Source organism: Lepidochelys kempii, chromosome 11 (assembly GCF_965140265.1).
Source record: "Lepidochelys kempii isolate rLepKem1 chromosome 11, rLepKem1.hap2, whole genome shotgun sequence".
In the NCBI taxonomy this organism is placed as follows: Eukaryota; Metazoa; Chordata; order Testudines; family Cheloniidae; genus Lepidochelys; species Lepidochelys kempii.
Genome location: NC_133266.1, coordinates 70,651,009 through 70,667,919, shown reverse-complemented (window position 1 = coordinate 70,667,919; position 16,911 = coordinate 70,651,009).

Here is a 16,911-nt window from a genome sequence, read left to right as displayed (position 1 = left end):
ACAGCACATAGTTAAGCTGTGAAACTCATTGTCACATGATGTTAATGAAGCCAATAGCTTAGCAAGATTCAAAAAGAGATTGGACGCTTATGTGGATATCAAAAATATCCAGAAATATAGTAATGAATACATTTTAAAAAAAACTTTAAAGGGGATATAAAATTACATGCTTCAGTATTTACACCAATCCCTAACCATTTCTGGTGTTAGGTCAGTGTGCCATGTGAAGAGGATGCAAGCAGATTATCCCTCTTCCCAACCTGCAGGCTTTCTTGCACCTTCCTCTGAATCATCGAGCAGTGGCCACTGTTGGAAACTGGATACTGAACTAGGGGAACCATCAGTCTGATCCATTGTGGAGATTCCTGTGTTACCATGAGTTGCTTTACTCAGTTACAGAACACAGCCAAAGGCATCATGACAATGAGGCAAGTACTACATCCCCTTCCTTAAAGACATCATGAGACCCCTGACTGGGTGAATCTGCAGCCCAACTGCCAAAGGGCCTGGTTTTTAAATCATGCCCACTTCACGTTACAAATCCTGGGAGGAGGCTGCTGGAGAAGAGATGTTCATCAAGATTCCTCCACATCATCACTTTGAGAGGGTGCGGTTTGCCCCCAAGCAGCAAATCCCTTCTCCAAATCTGGAGAATCCCTATGGGTATGTCTACACAGCGAAAAAAACAACAAATCTCACGGCTGGCCTGGGCCAGCCAACTCAGGCTCACGGGGCTGAGGTTGGGGAGCTGTTGTATTGCTGGGTAGACTTCTGGGCTGTTCCAGGACCTTCCCACCCCCACAGGGTCCTAGAGTTTTGGATTGACCAGAACCTGAACTATCAGGAGGCATGATCAGATCCAGGCTCCAAGTCTGAAATATGAAGATGTTTGGATTGGAGGGTTTGTTTTTGGTCTCTCTGTGGTTTAGAACTTCAGGTACAACAGAACTCTGAAAGAACAGGCTAAAAGAAAGAAAATAGAAACTGGGGAAGACTGAGAGATTGAATTCACCAGATTAAGTGTGAAACATCGTCATTCCCTCTGCCTTACTAAAGAAACATAACTGTTGACTATATGACAGGCCTGGCTGAATGCTGCTGATTGAGTTTCCCTCTCTTCCCTAATAACACACTTTCTAACCTCTGATTTCTTATGGAAAATTCTGGTGTGAGAATGGCTGAGCAGATTTAAAGATGTCTTTTATTCCAATGTTTCTTACTACCCGAAACCCACCTCCACACACCCTTGCAAATTCTCTCAGCTGGTGGCATTCACAGATCTCTAGGAAGAAAAGAAAATGTAACACTGCAAGGCAGCAGAGGTCAAAAAGGAGATTTGAAAGGAAAACACTGCAGCCCTAATGGGAGTGGGAGAGCCCCCTTTTCTAGGACGATGTAGCAATTACTATAGACACAAGACTGTTGCTCTGTCATAAGGCCCCTCCATTCTTTTCCACCCTCTCTGACTAAGAATCAGCACTGCTGGGGCTGAGGAGCAATAACTTAGACACTTCCAGAGCACACAGGCCATAGGTCTGATCCTCCCTGGTACCAAGTGCCCTTGGCTCCTAGTTAAAACACTTTGCCCTGCGGTGTCACTGTTTCCCTTTTGTTCTTTTGAATCAAATCCAAATGGGAAAAACAGGGTGGGAGGAGAGAGAATGTGGATGCAACATACACATCTCACACAATGCGATGCTGTCATCAGAGCTGTATATCTCTCCCATTTGAGATTCCACAGCAGAGTTGAGAATCCAGCCAAAAAGCAACACCAGATCCATATTTGTTTAAATAAACATTTCAGTTCACTCAAACATGACATTTTTCACAGATGGGTTGAAGACCACCTTTTCCTTGTTATATTCACATATTTTTCTCCTCATCCTCTGACGTGTCAGGGCTATCACAGTTTTCCTGCCTACTTGGAATAGAAAATAACTGGAGGGTATTGGCCAGCAAATGTTGACTGTGCAGAGGTAACTTCTGTGTCATGCTGAACCCTGTAGCAGTCTCATTCCTTTGACTGAGCTCTATGTCCTACACATAGCAACACAATAGTACAAAGACTCAACCCCCCCGTGTGATAATACAGTACAACCCCTATTTTTTTAATTAATTGGGGATTGAGAAGATCGTAAAATTGAACATCTCCAGGTTATGGTAGGCATGACGCATAAGTGGCAGTATGGTGCACTGAATTGCTTTCTTGTCCTTCAAACTACTCCAAAGCAACTTCTCATGCACTGAAGGCATTGGGATGTGAAAGGATGGTGACTTGTTCTTCGCTGACATCACTTTCATTATGAGATTCCCCCCGCCCTTGGGAAAAATGGTTCTTATGACTGGTCAGTGGTAAGATTCGTGTTCATAAAATCAAGGCTCTGCTGTCTCACTAAGTCCTTTCAGAACAGGACTGGGGGTTTTTTTTCACTTTGCCTGAGGAAGGAACATTATAAAGGTGACCTACTCTGCTCCTCGGGCAAAGATTAGCCTCATGTCATCTTGCTGAGAAACCTCCCCTAAATGAGGGGTGCCCAAAAGACCCCCAGCTCCTGCATTTAAAACATCACCCTTCACTACAAATACCGTATTAAAAGGCCAATTACAAATACACTAGCGCAGAGTAGTCATGAAAACCTGGAAGACAAAGTTCAGATGGAAACGCCATTTTATGTGTGCCATTAAAAATGATTTAATTAGCATATACATAGATTTCAGTATTTCCCATAAATGTTGCCGTTACATTGTATTTGGTATAAACATTTCTATCCCTACTTTACAAATAGGTAAATTAAGGCACAGGAAGATTGTCACTGGACCAAAGTAGCACAATAAATCAGTGGTAGAGCTGGGCCTAGAAAAGAGATCAGCAGATTCCAGTTCTGTTATCCTGTACACTGGAAGTTTGCTATTATGCTCAGAGATGGCAAATTCAATAGAAATATAAGCCCAGGAAGCCATAGTAAGGCTTGAGTAGATCTGAGAAAAAAAGTGTCCTTGCTTTGTTAAATTTCCTTTAGAATTCATTTCCCACTCCCGCTCCCACTATTTCCAGGTCCTGGGATTCTTCTGAACGGGTTGCAGGTAGCATGATTTCCAGCTGATGCAGTACTGTATCTCTATAATGCCACTGTGTTACAATTCCTACCACTGACAGCTGGAGTGATACTCCCGAGAGCCCTAGATTGGATGAGTTACTGGGAAAGGCCTGTGGAATTTATTAAGAAAATGCATTTAGTTGTGGTGAAACCACTAAATGTAATGCAGTAAAACCACAACCCACATTCCCTCTGTGACATGATGGGTGAACCCACTAAACTGTAATTTATCTCTTCTAAAGTCCAGTAAAGCTCCTAATTGGCCAATAAATGTGGTCACAATAACTGCACTTGACACACAGTGACACTGCCTGCAATTAGCACTTATTTATTTGCATATGATATTGACCGATCTCCAGCTCAACTCGTTTTCAAGATCTGTTTGTTCTGAAGCCAGGAAACATCTCATTTGCCACAAAGGAGAGAGAAACTAAAACAGCTAAAAAGTAAAAGGCAACACCATACCAGCAAGCAGGACTGATAAAGGAATCTGGCCTTGCAAACCTAGCTGCTGGGAATGTTACAACATTTCTGTAATTAATTTTATGCTGGCACTGAGTCTTCTAAAAAAAAAGTTACTAATTGGTGCTGAGATTCTGAATTCTTCCATTGCAAGGAAGGGAAAGAGGCAGGTGGATTAAAGAAGACACTAAAAATTAGCCTGATCAAAATGACTATGATTTGCTATCGGAGTTGACAACACCTCAGACGAACCTTGCTGGGTCAGAGTTGGCCTGTCTGTTCAAAACATTCTGCTTGGATGAAATTGCTTGATTAAGCCAGGACCTCTTGAGGGTTTTTCTCTCCTACATTTACCCGACAGGCCGGGGCAGTCCGAACCTTTTCTATTAGTGAACTACGTCCTCATCTTGAGGGATGCCATCCTTTTTGTGGGGAAGGGAGGCTGGCTAAGAGGCAGCTAGTGTACTCAGGCTGTCTCAGACCTGGTAGCTCAGCTGCCATTGCCAGCTGTCATGGATTCTACCTCATTACCTGGACGCGGTTTTGTGACAAACTCATCAAGGGCTGAACAGCAACAACACGAAATAGGTTTCATCCAGGCAGAGAGACCCATGGCTGTGATTTTAAATGGCAAGCTCTGTTATGACAACAAATTCAACCAGCTCTCTCTGACTCACTGTTTGATTTTTTTCCCCTCCCTTTGTTTCTTTGCTATTGAAGTATGTGGGACAGCGTAATTCTTTGGAGTCCTCCCCACCCCTCATCTTCAGAGATGCCGGACATTCCCTATAAGGTGCTGAATGCCCTCAATTTCCATTGACATCAGTGCAGCTCGGTGGGACTCAGCACCTTTCAAATTAAGGTTGTTACGTGGGACATCCCACCTGCCCCAGACTGCACAGCTGTGTTAGCAGCTTCCCTGCCATATATGTCAAAACTAGAATACAGCAGGGAAAATGTAAACAAGGAGATAATGCATCATCATGTGATGTTCATGACTCTTATGTGTAATCTGTGTTGTTCTGTACTTGCATATTAATTATAATACTTTGCTGTGCTATACGGTGTCTTCCATCTGATGATCACAAATCTTTGCTCTGCTATGTTGTACATGTTTGTTAGTAAAGTCATCATGCTTCTGTCAATGGAGACTGCACCAAGGAGACACTATGAATGCAGCGTGTGATGAATCCAGACAAAATCTCTTTTACTTATAGCTTTTCAACATTGTGCTGTCACTAGGCCATACATCAAGATTCTGCCATTGCTGGCAGCAGTCACTAAGGACTCCCGTGCCCCAAAGCTTTCAGTTGGATGAAGGAGATGGTGTGAGGGAAGAATTTGGAGCCAGGCAGAGAAAATTGAGCAGTGCGTTGTGGTGGGGAGGGGTGAAAAAAATTAAATGGGCCAAAAAATAGAAATAAAATCCCATGTTTACCCTTCTGAATGTGCAGAATTTTGTGACATTAGCCCTTGATTTCTCAGACTTTGTGGCCTGGAAAGTGTGTGTGTCGCCAAATTGTTTTGATCAGAAGCAAAGCAGTGTCATTCTACCTTGCGCTCCACAGTGGGACTGATCTCTTTAGGCTTTTTACTTCCTCTTTTATTTCATGATCCCCAAGATTGATTGTCTCCTGTGACTATTGACAGATGAAGAGCACTTGGGGACACTGTTCCTGCCCCCCCATAGTGAACCCCACCCTCCAAAACAGAAAGCTATCATAACACCCATCTACTGCTAACAGTGCACAGTTCCAACTGGTAACAGCCGAGCTGATTGACTGCAGATTTCCCTGTAACTGAACTTAATTAGCAAGCCATTCAGGTCTGGAGATGGTTCCAATTTATTTATTGGCTGATGGCATCCCACAAATTGGCCTGGCCAGTTAATATCCACAAAGTTGAGGTTTTGTGCCAAGTGAATAAATAAAACAGGATTTACGCATTCAGCCATGCAGTGACTTGAACAGAGCTGGCAAACTCCTCTTAAGCCACTGGGAAGCCTCTGCCCTTAGATTTTGCAAAGCGATGGGCTGGAATGCTGGACAGTAGCGGCAAATCACAAAATCCTCTTCCAGTGACAATGGGTGTCAAGGTTCCTCCCCCACTCTGAACTCTAGGGGACAGATGTGGGGACCTGCATGAAAACCTCCTAAGCTTACTTTTACCAGCTTAGGTTAAAACTTCCCCAAGGTACAAATTAATTTATCCTTTGTCCTTGGAATATCCACTGCCACCACCAAACTCTAACTGGGTTTACTGGGAAATGTAGTTTGGACACGTCTTTCCCCCCAAAATCCTCCCAACCCTTGCACCCCACTTCCTGGGAAAGGTTTGGTAAAAATCCTCACCAATTTGCATAGGTGACCACAGACCCAAACCCTTGGATCTGAGAACAATGAAGAAGCATTCAGTCTTCTTACAAGAAGACTTTTAATAGAAATAGAAGTAAATAGAAGTATAGGAATCACCTCTGTAAAATCAGGATGGTAGATACCTTACAGGGTAATTAGATTCAAAACATAGAGAATCCCTCTAGGCAAAACCTTAAGTTACAAAAAAGACAAACAGACAGAAATAGTTATTCTATTCAGCACAGTTCTTTTCTCAGCCATTTAAAGAAATCATAATCTAACACATACCTAGCTAGATTACTTACTAAAAGTTCTAAGACTCCATTCCTGTTCTATCCCCGGCAAAAGCAGCGTACCGACAGACACAAACCCTTTGTTTCTCTCCCTCCTCCCAGCTTTTGAAAGTATCTTGTCTCCCCATTGGTCATTTTGGTCAGGTGCCAGGGAGGTTACCTTTAGCTTCTTAACCCTTTACAGGTGAGAGGATTTTTCCTCTGGCCAGGAGGGATTTTAAAGGGGTTTACCCTTCCCTTTATATTTATGACAACGGGTAACAACCAAAGGTAGGGAGGCCCTGGTAAGAAAAATCCCACCACCGCTCTGTGTTCAATTAGAAAAAGAGGTGCATGAACTGTACAGGCTGTGAAGCAACATTCAGAGTCACAAGAATTTGAATTCAAAAATTCACCTACATACATGTGACATGACCATGTGTTATGACTTATCCTAATGGTGGGGGAAACTGAACAGAGCTAAGGAATTTCTCCAAGTTAGCCTGCTGTAATGGCTGTGATGCTCAGCTGAATGTGAATGGTCAGTGATGTGGCGTCTGTGGTTAGGTGACTGAAAGAAGAGGGTGGCATTCTGTTTTCTGTGTGCTGCACCTTTCAATGTAGACAAGTCTCTCTGCCAGCTGCAGAGGCTGTTTTTTCAGTTCAGAAGCATGACTGAGTTACTGTGATCTCTTTTGTGGAGACTTTGTATTTGTTCTTTCTTTGGAAGTGTTTTTCCTGATTCAGAAGTAAAAGTCATCTAGCTGGAAAAGGGCTCGTTTTGCTTGGAAAACATAATACATAACAAACCTGATGAAATTATTGAGTAGCTTTGTTATGTAGAAGACACTTCAGTCAATAATACCCTTCTTTCCTGATTTCCATCACCTTCTTGTCAACACTGTTAATGGTTACCTATAACAGAGCTTTTTCCTTCATTGGTCCTGTACCCTTTTCAGTTTCTTTACCTTGGATAAAGATGACATGAGAAGTGTAGGGTTTTTTCCTTTAAAAAGAAAAGGAGGGAAAATAGCAGAAGATGTGGCATTCTTGCTCTCCCGTTTTCCTGGAAACAGCTAGTGACTGTCTTGGGGGATGTGCATTGTTAGTGCTCTGCAATTTAAAAGGCAGGTGGTTTGAATCTTTAAAACACTGTTTTTGTTAATAAATTCTACATCAATTGCTAATTAACATGTTGAGGAAAGGATGTCTTTGTTAAACAGTCTACCTAAAAATCCTTTCCCCTCCCAATTGCTTCAGTGTTTATTGTTTTCACTCTTGTGAGGTCATGTTTTCATTAGATCTCTAGACATTCAGCCCAAAACAGGACCTACCTTTCTAATGGAAATAAGGAAGGGAAGAAGAGACTTTCAGGCCACCTTCCATCGTCAAGAAGCAAAAAGGGCACAGCCATTTTCTTTTCATAGAATCATAGAATCATAGAATATCAGGGTTGGAAGGGACCTCAGGAGGTCATCTAGTCCAACCCCCTGCTCAAAGCAGGACCGATCCCCAATTAAATCATCCCAGCCAGGGCTTTGTCAAGCCTGACCTTAAAAACTTCTAAGGAAGGAGATTCTACCACCTCCCTAGGTAACACAGTCCAGTGTTTCACCACCCTCCTAGTGAAAAAGTTTTTCCTAATATCCAACCTAAACCTCCCCCACTGCAACTTGAGACCATTACTCCTTGTTCTGTCCTCTTCTACCACTGAGAATAGTCTAGAACCATCCTCTCTGGAACCACCTCTCAGGTAGATGAAAGCAGCTATCAAATCCCCCCTCATTCTTCTCTTCTGCAGACTAAACAATCCCAGTTCCCTCAGCCTCTCCTCATAAGTCATGTGTTCCAAACCCCTAATCATTTTTGTTGCCCTTCGCTGGACTCTTTCCAATTTATCCACATCCTCCTTATAGTGTGGGGCCCAAAACTGGACACAGTACTCCAGATGAGGCCTCACCAATGTCGAATAGAGGGGGACGATCACGTCCCTCGATCTGCTCGCTATGCCCCTACTTATACATCCCCAAATGCCATTGGCCTTCTTGGCAACAAGGGCACACTGCTGACTCATATCCAGCTTCTCGTCCACTGTCACCCCTAGGTCCTTTCCGCAGAACTGCTGCCTAGCCATTCGGTCCCTAGTCTGTAGCTGTGCATTGGGTTCTTCCGTCCTAAGTGCAGGACCCTGCACTTACCCTTATTGAACCTCATCAGATTTCTTTTGGCCCAATCCTCCAATTTGTCTAGGTCCCTCTGTATCCTATCCCTGCCCTCCAGCGTATCTATCACTCCTCCCAGTTTGGTATCATCCGCAAATTTGCTGAGAGTGCAAAATTGCACTCACCTTTAAATCTCTTGCTGAACCTGTAAAGTAATCTGCTAAAACAACTCTACAGAGCTTCTTCTTTGATTTGAGTCTCCTGATGAAGATACAGTAATGATACTTGATGGCTCATTATTGGGTGTATAACAGAAGCCATTGCATTTCACGCAGTTACCCCTGTGTTGAGCCCAATAACTTGTGTTTAACCAAAGCATACCTTCTGTTTGGCTAATGTATATCTTTTTTTATCTGTGCTCCACTGCACAGAGCAGCGATCAGGAGTGGCTTCCTCCGGCTCCCTGCCCGGGCCTGGCTGCTAGGGAGAGAAGAGGGACATGCTGGGGGGAGGGGTAGCCATCACAGCAGAAGGACAGAGCCCCTCCCCCCCAAAAGTTAACGTGGGGTGGGGAGAATGCAGCGGCCCCGGGCTGGGGGCAGGGCGGAGGAGGAGACACGTGGGGCAGTCATATGTCCTTCCCTTTAGATTGCTCCCCCACCCCCCAGTATGGGAAGGCACCAGTGGTCTATGGGGACCGGGTATTTTCTGTCTGTGAAGGAACTGATACGCTGTAAGCAAGTCACCTCTCAATCTTCGTTATGATGATCTAAACTGATTGAGCTCTCCAAGTCGCTCACTGCAGGGCAGTGGGTCTCAAAATTTCTACTGGTGACCCCTTGCACACAGCAAGCCTCTGAGTGCGACCCCCCTTATAAATTATAAACACTTCTTTTCTATTTAACACTCATAAATGCTGGAGGTGAAGCGGGATTTGGGGTGGAGGCTGACAGCTCGCAACCCCCCAGGTAATAACCTCACAACCCCCGGAGGGGTCATGACCCCCAGTTTGAGAACCCCTGCTGTACGGCATTTTCTCTGGCCCTTGCATCATTTTTATGGCTTTTTTCTGCACCCTCTCTAGTTTTTCAGCACCCATTTTAAGTCGTGGGCACCAGAACGGTGGCAGTATTCCAACCGCGACACGCTCTCACTCCCCAGTTCAACACCCAGCCAGGAGAGGGCTCCGCAAAGTGCCAGGCAAACAAGAGAGAAGATGAAGAACTTGATGAAGGCAGGAAGGAGGAACATAGCTGAGGAGAAGACACGGGGTGGTGGGATGGGGGGATCTCAGAGGTGCTGGGGGCATTGGGAACATAGACATACAGAGGTGGTATGGGGGGCATAGAGGAGCACTAAGAGGGAACTGTGAGGTAAAAGTAGGGTGACTAGATAGCAAGTGTAAAAAATCGGGATGGGATGGGGGGTAATAGGTGCCTATATAAGGAAAAGCCCCCAAATCAGGACTGTCCCTGTAAAATCAGGACATCTGGTCACCCTAGGTAAAAGAGTACTGATAACACAGGAGGGATACCCTTTTTGGGGGGTGCTCCTAGATAACACAGTGTTGGGTGTATTCTAAATGCCTTGCTGGAGAGTGGGGGAGGGGGATAACCAGGGTGAGTGAGAGAGAGAGAGAGCAGGGGAGGGACAGGATAGACATCCAGGAAGGAGAGAATGGAGGGAGGAGAGATGGTCAAGAAGGGGAAGTAAGGGGGAGAGAGGGCAGGGACAGGAAGAGTCTGCGGGTGAATAGAGACATCTCAGGGAGGAAGTGCTAAAGGAGAAGAGACCCCAGGAGATGAGGCCCAACGTACTGAAAGGTAGGTTGGCTTTGTGATTAAGGCACGCACTGAGACTCAGGAAATCGGGGCTCAAGTCCTAGCTCGGCCACAGGCTGCCTACATGACCTTGGCTTAATCCCTACTGCTGACACGTGCCCTTTTGTGCTTCAGTTTCCTCTCTTTAAAATGGGGATTGCGCTTTCCTGCCTCGCCGAGGTATCTGGAGCCTCAGCCATTAATGCTGGCAAGGGGTGGCATCACCATACTGGCATCACCATACTACAATGATGCGGGGAGGGAAGTCATAAAAAAGGCTGTAATGAAACACTGGTGAGACCCCTGGAGGTGAGGTGGAGGTATCTGGGGATGAAAATAACAGGTTAGGGAGGGAGGATGGAGCCAGGAGTCATACTGTGGTGATTTGTGCAATATAATACATGTGGAGGGATGCAGAGAAAGATTTATAGGGAGAAAGGACGGGAAAGAAAAGGTCATTGGTGGGAAAAAGAGACAGGTAGATAGAAAAGGAGGAGCAAAACCCTTAAGCACAGAGGGACCAGAACAAAAAACAGAGGGAGTCTAGCTATGTCCGTTGTCCTGTTAGGTGCCAGAATGTTACATACACACTGTGCTTTATCTGACATATCAAGAGACCTCACGGTACAGGATTCTCTAGGACAATGGCGCTTGGGAGCCCACTGTGTCCTGGAAGTTTATATAAAATGTCCTCTCTCTGTGTATAGAAGAGGAGAACCCGCTTTGTTCTGATGTGTATATGTTTAATAAGGGTGATTCTGGCTAGTTTTTACATACTCAGGGCATGATTTTGCTGTGCTCTGTGTAACTTCCCAAACATCTGCGGCCTTTCCCAGATGTGTGCTTCTCTAGCCATGCGCAAGTGCAACTAGGGGATTTGCGCACACATTCAGTTGGGCACCCAGAGATATGCATGCGCAAATACCTGCCTGCTAGGGCACGGAACACCAGCCTAGTATGATTCTGTATTCATTTAATGGACGACATGCAAGTTATCTGGGACACTGGGCTTTAGTTGCAATTGGTCCATGCATTTTAACAGGGCTGTCTCTCCTTAGTGGCATATGGAATCTAAATGACGTGGCCCTTTCTCTCTCAATAGCACCGTCCTCTGGTACAACACAGTACACTCTGTACCATATCCCTTGTAATTTATTGCAAGATTATTTGGCACTACCTGTAAATTTCCAGTTTCTGGTGTGACACAGCCTTTGGTACTGAAAATACAGAAGCACAATAAAGAACCTGTCAGGGAAAGCTGAGAGTTTTGGCAGCTGGTTAGGGAACAGATGGGGGTTTTGGCATCCAGGAAAGCATGGGAGGTGACACAGTTGAGGTTTTTGGTACTGGAAAATGGTTGAAGCTCTTCCTTCCCCTGTTTGGGCAGGTCTGAATATGATGTTATATTTTGGGAGAAGGGGGGTTTAAAAATAATTGTTTCTTAGCCCAGCAGCCAAACCCATAGCCGTCTCCCTTCACTCCCATCTCCACCCCAATATCTGCCACTCCATCCAGGAGTGAAGAACATTAGCTGGGTGGTTCTGCCAAACTGATCAGCTGGGAAATCTCAGAAATGTAGGGCTGGAAGGGACCTTGAGAAGTCATCAAGTCCAGCCCCCTGAGCTGTGGCAGGACCAAGTAAACCTAGACAGTCTCTGACAGGTGTTGGTCCAACTTGTTTTTAAAAGCTTCCAATGATGGGGACTCCATGATCTCCCTTGGAAACCTATTCCAGAGCTTAACTACCCTGATAGGAAGCAAGTTTTTCCTAATATCTAACCCAAACCTCCCTTGCTGCAGATTAAGCTGATTTCTTCTTCTCCAGTCTTCAGTGGCTACAGAGAACAATTGATCCCTGTCATCTTTATCACAGCCTTTAACCCAGTGCAAGACTGTTATCAGGTCCCCCATCAGTCTTCTTTTGTCAAGACTAAACATGCCCAGTTTTTTTTAACCTTTCTTCATAGGTCAGGTTTTCTAAACTTTTAGCATTTTTGTTGCTCTCTTCTGGACTCTCTCTAATATGTCCACATCTTTCCTGAAGTGTGCAACCCAGAACTGGACACAGTGCTTCAGCTGGGGCCTCACCAGTGTCTTACAGCACTCCTGTTAATACGCCCAGAATTGTGTTAACCATTTTTGAAGCTGCATCACACTGACAACTCGTATTCAGTGTGTGGTCCACTCTAACCCACAGATCCTTTTCAGCCCAACTACCACCCAGTCAGGTTTTCCCAGTGTTGTAGTTGTAAATTTGATTTTTCCTTTGTAATTCAAATACTTTGCACCTGTCTTTATTGAATTTCATCTTGTTGAATTCAGACCGATTCTTTGATTTGTCAAGGTCATTGTGAATTTTAAACCTGTCCTCCAAAGTGCTAGCAACCCCTCCCAGCTTGGTGTCATCTGCATATTTTATTCACGTACTCTCTACTCCATTATCCAAGTCATTAATTAAAATATTAACTAGTACTGGACCCAGGCCTGCCCCCTGTGGGGCTCCAGTAGATACACCCTCCCAGTTTGACAGCAAACCACTGATAACTACTCTTTGAGTACCATCTTTCAACCAGTTGTGTACCCACTTTATGGTAATTTAATCTAGCCCACATTTCCCTAGTTTGCTTGTGAGAATGTCAAGTGGAACTGAGTCAAATGCCTTATTAGAATCAAGATATATCACATCTAATGCTTCCCCCATCCACTAGGTCAGTAACCCTGTCACAGAAGGAAATTAAGTTGGTTTGGTGTGGTTTGTTCTAGGCAAATCCATGCTGGCTATTCCTTATGATCCTGTTATCCTCCAGGTGCTTATAAATTCATTGTGTAGTAATTTGCTCTAGTACCTTTCCAGGTATTGAAGTTAGGCTGACTAGTCTATAGTACCCTGGGCCACCTTGGCCCCTTTTTAAAGATAGATACTATGTTTGCCCTTCTCCAGTCTTCTGGCACCGCTCCCGTGCTCCAGGAGTTCTCAAAGATAGTAGTTAATAGTTTTGACATCTAAGGCATCACCATCCATTTCAGAGCACCAGCCCCTGATTTGTGTGTGTGTGTGGGGGGGGGAGGTCAGGTCCCTCTGTGGGATGGCTTCTGGCAGCTAACTCAGGCAGACTTCACTGCAATAATTACATTCACACCAGTGAGGGATAGGTAAGTGGTTGACAGAGGTGAATGGGCCACTGAGGAGGAAGGACACAATGGAGCAGAACACTGGAGGACTAACCAACAAGAGCAGAGTGCCTATGATTGGGATTGGGGCATGGAGTGGGATGGAGGGAGAGCACCTGGGAGAGGAGTGCAGCTTCTGACCACCAAGGGAATCCCTTGGCCTGGTTAGGGTGTAGGAGAATCCCTGGGTCTGCGGAGGAAGAAGGTGGAACTCCTGGGTGCGGGGAGTCCTGGGCCTGCAGAGGAAGAAGGTGGAACTGCTGTGTGCGGGGAGCCCTGGGCCAGCAGCAGCCAGCAGTTGTGTACATCAGGTGCCAAACACTGGGGGAGGACTCGTCGCTGAGGATCTGACCAGTGGAGGAGTCAAAATTTAATCCTTCCTTCTTCCTCTTTTTCTGTTCCTTTCTCTCCTTCTCTGAACTCTTAGGCTTGGTCTACGCTTAAAAGTTAGGTCGGAGAGTTACATTGGTCACGGGAGTGAAAAATCCACACCTGCGACCGGGATCGCTATGTTGACTTAAACCTCAGCATAGAGACAGTTACACTGATGCTTCCAATGACCTATTTACCATCATTCAGGGGGGATGGTGTTCCTGTAAATAGACAAAAGGCGAGAGAGTGAACAAGTGCAAAGAGATGACGTGATTTGCCCAAACTTACCCATCAAGTCAAAGGCAGAGTTGGAAATAGAACCCAGTTCTTTTGAGTTCCAGTCCTGTGGCCAGTCAGTCTCTGACCTCTGCCAGGACTGCCTACAAGAATATCTTTCATGATGTGCACTGAGAACGTCACAGGTCGTGGAGCAGTTGCCATATGGCAGCTGGTGACTCAGTATGAAAAGCTCTGTCTCCCATCTCCAACCTCCTCAACCACCCAGTGCCACCAGCAAATGAAGAATCGAAGAGCCGCGGCTACATTTTAATTGAGGAGCTTCCCACACTACAAGCCAGTACAATGGAAGCAAACAGAGGTGAGATATTATGAGAACAGAAATAATTGTAATAGAGATGCATACAATCGTTTAGTATGTAGAATACATTAATCCTGAGGTGCACTCTAGAATGTATTTACATTCAACACTGTTACACGGATAAGCAACAGCACACAAAAGAGAGAATTCTCCAACAAGGGGTACAAAGCTGGTATAAAGGCTCTAAGGTTAGTGAATGAAAAGGGGGTGAGCATTGTAGAAGGTACATATGTGGAATGAGAGGCTTGCTAGTATTGCCTTATATATCATATGTTTTTGCATGCACATGGAGCAACCATACACTTCTGATGTAACATTCATTTAATTTTAGCTTAAGGAAAGACAATTATAAGAGAGAACAAAAGTCATAGAGGTTAAGGCCCAGAGGGACCACCAGATCGTCTAGAAAGTAAACTCTCCATGGGTGAGAGCGCAGTGAGTGCATGTCTTGTCTTTTTGACGGTCTGCATTGATCTCAACAACAATTGGCTGACAGTCTCTGTGGTCAGAAGAGACCGTGGAGATTTAAAGGTGCAGTGCACAGAAAACAAAACCAGTTACATAACTGAATACAGCACAGTAGCCACCATTCTTTATGTGGAGTGTGTGTTTGGGTGCCACTAAAGCAGTTCTCTGTTGATACTGAGATTGGTTCGGTATTAAAAGACCTGCTTTTTTCCCCCCTGGTTTCCTCAGAATAACTGTGAAACCTCCTTCTGAATTAAGAGTTATTAGCGGGAGTAATTGGGATCACCTTACTTTACAAATGTTACTTTGCAAAATGAGTCAGGAAGACAGATCCATCTCAACTATTATTCATGAAGGAAAGTCCTTTATAAATCCCAAATTAACAATTTCTCTTAGAGAGACTTACTATTATCCTTCTTTCGTGGCAACTTATCACAGCTTTGGAAATGTTGAAATATGAAAATAATTGAGGGGAGATAAGGAGAAGGGAGGAATATAGCAATTTTAGACCTAGGAGCAAGGCATCTGCTTAAACAAATACTGATGTGTGTTTAAAAAAAGACCATTAGCCTGATGGTGGAATGCAATGTGTTTATCGATAGATAATATTAAACTAGGAATATAATGATGTTCACAAAGTGTATTTTTAGTAGGGAAGAGGTTATTTGTATGTAGTGCATCATGTCACTGTACAACTGCCAATGGTTTTATGAAGTTCTTTTATACCTTATATTCAGGCCAAGATCGTCAAAGGTAATTCCATTGATTTCAATGGAAGTTATGCACCCAAATCCCTTTGAAGCAAAGTGAGGATGCACTAATAGGTCTAGGAAGCCATTGTTGCTGGATCCACTAAGTTACTTTGCCAGTTGTTGGTAATGTTCCCTATATGTTTATATAGAATTGTATTTCTGCTGAGCCACCAGGAAAGTTTCATAATTTGGTCCTTTACATATATAGTAAAACTATGTTTACCCAAAAAGAAAAGGAGGACTTGTGGCACCTTAGAGACTAGCCAATTTATTTGAGCATGAGCTTTCGTGAGCTACAGCTCACTTCATCGGATGCATACCGTGGAGTGAGCTGTAGCTCACGAAAGCTCGTGCTCAGATAAATTGGTTAGTCTCTAAGGTGCCACAAGTCCTCCTCTTCTTTTTGCGGAGGCAGACTAACACGGCTGCTACTCTGAAACCTGTGTTTACCCAGAATCCCTTGAATGCATCAAAGGCATTTGGAATAACTGAATGAGCTATTGGTGAAGAGATGCACATTCTGGGGCTGTTACTAGGACTTGGATGAGAGAGTTTCAGATTAAAAGGGTTCAGATAAACAGGGCTTTACTGGACTGTATCAGTTCCATTTCCTACAACAGGAAGGAGGAACCAGCCCATTTTGCTTTAAAGATTTTTTTTTTTCATTGTGATTCTTTTTTCAGGCATAGCTCTCAGACATTCTTGTTTTATTAGGTTGTATTATTGTGTTCTGTGTCACAGCTTACACAGGCAAAACTCCCATTCACATTCATCTTGACTCAATTGGGAATTTTGCGTGTGTAAGGACTGTGGGAATTGGCCCCATGGAGGATCTGTGACCTCAAAGTTCTAGTGTTTCAAAGTCAAACAATGGGAGGAATCCTGTTTGTCACATGTCACTGATGCCAGATCTGTCAGCTTCTCCTTTTGGTAATGAGGTGAATCGGCCAGTGGATAAACAATTATTTAATTTGCATAATTACATCACCACTTTGATATCCCTGTTTTTTTTTTTAATTGTTCCTGTTCTGAGGATATGAGGTAGTGATGCCGTCCCTGGAAATGCTTGCTGGTATGTTGCAAGGGTACATTTTTTCATTGTTCTCTTTATCAATTCTAAATGCTTAAGCAGCAGCAGTCATCCAGAAAAGCATATTGGAAAGTACAATAGCAAGCTCTGGTGCTGAGGAGTGAAAGCATGTAAACCTTTGCCACCTATTATCAGGGCCTTCTCACACAAAGCATCATGAAAAGTTATCTTTGCAAAAAATAATTAAAGGAAAAGCCCATATTTGAGGCAACAACCTTCAGCTGATTTTAGAGGAAGTTCATAATAACTCCACTCAGGTAACTTCAGATAAGCCATATTTGTTCATAATGTA